We start from the raw sequence: 4,146 nt of genomic DNA on the forward strand, positions 1-4,146 counted from the left end.
TTTATTATTATCTGTAATAATCACTATTAATATATTTGTTTTACAGCAATAACTTTTACCAACATTCAACAGCTTCTCGATCCCTTCTTTCACTTCGTTTGTCCCTTCAACCATACGATCGAAGCATTCGGTTTTGTACTAAACTACAAGATTGATTTATACAGTCTAAGTTGGTTGCATCTACATGAAATGGAGACTGCAATGAAGGATGCTGTTATCTTCAAGGGCCTATTTTCAGTTTACAACCCTTTTAAGACGATACGAATCTCGGTTCTCTAGCACGGCTCCTCTTCCTGTAACTCGGAGAGTTTCAGGGTGGAAGGAGAGCCATGTTCACGTTCATCCGGGCTGTCCAGTCCGTCTCCCGTACTCCTTCGATCATCTTCGAGTCTTGGTGTTGATGGACTACCTCGGTCGCTTTGATTGCTGGTCATAAGTTTGTGAGGCTAAATATGTGAGGGCCGTCACGACTTCGCCTATTGGAGGCCTTGTAGCAGCTTCTTCCTGCAAACACATCGCTGCAACCGCAAGAGCTTGGAATAATCCTCGCATTGGAAAACGACCTTGCAGTAGTGGATCGACCATTTTCGGAAACTTCGTACGATCTTCAAAAAGTGGCCGTGCCTACAACCCCGATTTTCACAACAAGAAATTGTTTCAAGTTCATAACAGTCATAAATGGAACAAAACAGTCGAACTTCGGAACAATTCAGATGTTTGGAACCCTGGTAGGTTAGAAGAGAAAAGATACTTACCCATGCAACAAGATTCTGTTCTCCAGGAGCTCGCATATTATCAATGGCTTGGCGCCCTGTTATAAGCTCAAGAAAAACCACTCCGAAACTATAGACATCGGATTTTAGACTGAGCTGTCCAGTCATTCCATATTCTGGAGCAATATAACCAATAGTGCCCATCACACGTGTGGACACGTGCGTTTTGTCACCGACAGGACCCAGTTTCGCCAACCCAAAGTCCGATAACTTAGGGTGATAGCCCTCGTCAAGAAGGATGTTGGATGATTTTAAGTTCCTGTATATAACAGGTGGATCTGCCTTGTTGTGCAAGTATTCCAATCCCTTGGCTGCACCAGCTGCAATCTTCATTCTCGTATTCCAGTCCAGAGGTTCCTTGTCCGGTGGAAGATCTGACAACAAATATAAAACAAATAACTCATCGTGGTCCGTTTAGCAGCATAGCTGAAAGACGGAAAAGGAAACGACCATGCATATTCACATCAGCGTATACATGCTTTACAATTCACTTTCAGGAGTATTTCAAATTGACAGAGCAATTAAATCAAAAGCTAGAGTAATGGAAGTATCATGAACCCCAAAAAATCAGCATCCTTACCGTGTAAATGGGCCTCCAACGACCCTAACGGCATAAACTCATAGACAAGGAGCCGTTGGTCGCCATCGGAGCAATAACCAATTAAGGTCACAAGGTTCGGGTGGTGTAAGAGGCCAAGCATGAGAACTTCAACGAGAAATTCTCTGTTTCCCCGAAGGCCATATCTATCAAACTTTTTGACAGCAACTACCTGCAAACATAAAACAATTACCAAAGATTGCAATAGCACACAATGAGCATATTTTACGTCACTCGGGTCCCGAGTTTATAGATAAAGCGACTTGAGCGAAGTGACTAGCATAAGAACATGCTTAAAACATACAATCATCAGTAACGGACCTGTCCTGTATTCTCGAACCGTCCCTTGTAAACATGTACGAAATCCCCTTCTCCCAAAAGACATTCTGGCCTAAAGTTCTTTGTGGCAGTGGCAAGCTCTTGAAAAGTAAATATTCGTGCTGCATTATTTGCTGTCGGTCCATCTTTAGGAACTGCAGGTTCCTTCTTTGAATCAGAAGTACTCCGAGCTTTAGATTTGTCTGTTCGGAAGTGAATCGGATAAATTGGACAAGGTGAAACAAGGAAGATAGAGAACCATTGCAATTAAAATGGCAAAACAAAAGTTAAAAGCCCATGGTCATGTAGTTTTGCACAAAATGAGCACAGCACAAATGCTTGTTCCATGTTTACTTTTGCAACTAGTATGAAACCATAAATTTATGACTTTGACACTGCATTTTAAACTGGGAGTGGAAGAAGAAAACGGATCGGGCAAAGCTTTTGACCCTTTCTTCAATAAAATTGTTAGGAGTAGTAAGAAAAATAAATACAGCAAAATCAACACAAATAAGACATACAAGAAGGCGAGATTTAAAGTTGTTCGACCTTATCTGACAAAAACAACAATCATTATAAACATAAATATTACGAATAGTACAAATATATCCTCAAACTCACTACCATCTAAATCAATCGAACACTTTAAAACAACCATAAATGTATCAGATTGAACTAGCAAACTATGCTAACAACTGACTATAATAAAAAACTTGCATACAAAACCAAGATAAACACAGAACTCAAGATACCCCAGATGATCAAAAACTAACAATTTAAAACAAAACAAGAAGATAAAAGATTAAAATTTTGCTAGGAAAATGAAAAAAAATTTAAAATTGCCTGAGTCAACTCTATTAACATGATGGGATTGTCCAACCGAGGCATCTTTAATTGAATCTTTCATGCTTTGCTCTTTCAAAATGTTCCCACCATCATTATTAGTCCCCTTCTTGTGTGATGAATCAAAACAAGGAAAACACCCACTCATGATCAAATATCAAACGAAACCCAGAATTGAAAACCCAGACTTCAGAGAAAATTCTTCAAAAATATTACTTCAAACAATCTTCACTTTGACACTTTTCACAGGAAACTCGTCTATAAATTTCCTCGTAAAGACCATCCAAACTGCCAATTTAAGACAAAAGACGGAGACCCCAAAGTCACCGGTCAACAAATTGAAGAAAAAAGAGATTTGCATAAGAAGTAAACGAAACAAAGGAGCTGAAAAAAGTATTGTACGTGTGATTAGCCTATCCACCGATTAAGAGAGCGTAAATTTAGTTGCCATATTTGTTTTGGTTAAACGAACTTAACGATCATCCAACTTTTAGCGCGTTAGCATTTTGATCATTGTTTTTTTTAAATTTAACCCTTAACTTTTAAATAATTAATGTTTTAATTATCCAAATAATTAAAAACATTAAATTCCTTAATAAATACTAGTAGTTAAGATATAATTATATTTATTATGTTTAAAAATATTTGATTTCAGATATCAGATCGATAATCTATCGACTTGAAAAAAAATTAAATATTTTTTAAAATAATCTACTATTAGAATATCTTACCCGTTAAATATTACAGATAATTTTTTTATAAATTCATTATCAGATTTTTTTGTTCGAACCCGAGACCTCAAAAAACAATAACAATTCTTTTACCATCAACGTCACTTAATTCGTACCCTATACTATAATATTAGATTTAAACGAATATTCTCCATTATTTCACAATCTTCTTCAAGGGCACCTTTTGGCTGTGCATTCGATTCAAGGTATTTGCTTTTCTAAGACTTGTTATTTCACAATCCAACTTTTAACATTCACATCATCAAAATTCAAATTCATATTCTTATTTAAATAACCTAACACTTTATTCTGTTAAATCAACTACTAGTTTGATTCAAAACATGAAAAAAATTATCATGTTGTTCAATTAGACAGCAATTACTATTAACACATGGTCATCTCTCTGTTGCGGCTATTTGTTCTGCTTTTTATCAATAAAGGCCTAAGCCCTATACATAAAATTCATGTAAAAGCATAACTTTAATTATTACATTGTGATTTCATGATTTAAACATCATCATCATCATGTCAGACTGTTGCATTTTCATTCTATTATTGCTCTGTTTCTAAAAGCATTTGGACACATTTATCATATAAGCACTACCAGACAGCTAAAAAAGTAGTTAAAATGTAGAAAGAGTTGACAACTATAAAACATAATACTATCAACAGTGTTTCTGTCTGTGTTTGTGTGTGTGTGTATGTTTGTTAATGGGTAGACAGAGAAAATCTTAATGGGAAAGTGGAGACAATACATGTTTCTTCCTTTTTAGGAAGAAAGATAAAAGCTCTACTACAGGTGATGATCGAAAAAATCGATCAAAAGGGTTCGATTGAAAATCCAATGTCATTTCTCAAAGATAAAGACTTGCACGAGCAGTTT

The 4,146-nt window shown here is 36.1% G+C and overlaps 1 pseudogene; it reads right to left on the minus strand.

Moving 5' to 3' along the window:
• LOC120205421 lies at positions 1-2,918 on the minus strand (annotated as a pseudogene).
• Between the last annotated feature and the right edge of the window lie 1,228 nt (positions 2,919-4,146).

Source organism: Hibiscus syriacus, unplaced genomic scaffold (genome assembly GCF_006381635.1).
Source record: "Hibiscus syriacus cultivar Baekdansim isolate YM2019G1 unplaced genomic scaffold, ASM638163v2 tig00012476_pilon, whole genome shotgun sequence".
Taxonomy (NCBI): Eukaryota; Viridiplantae; Streptophyta; class Magnoliopsida; order Malvales; family Malvaceae; genus Hibiscus; species Hibiscus syriacus.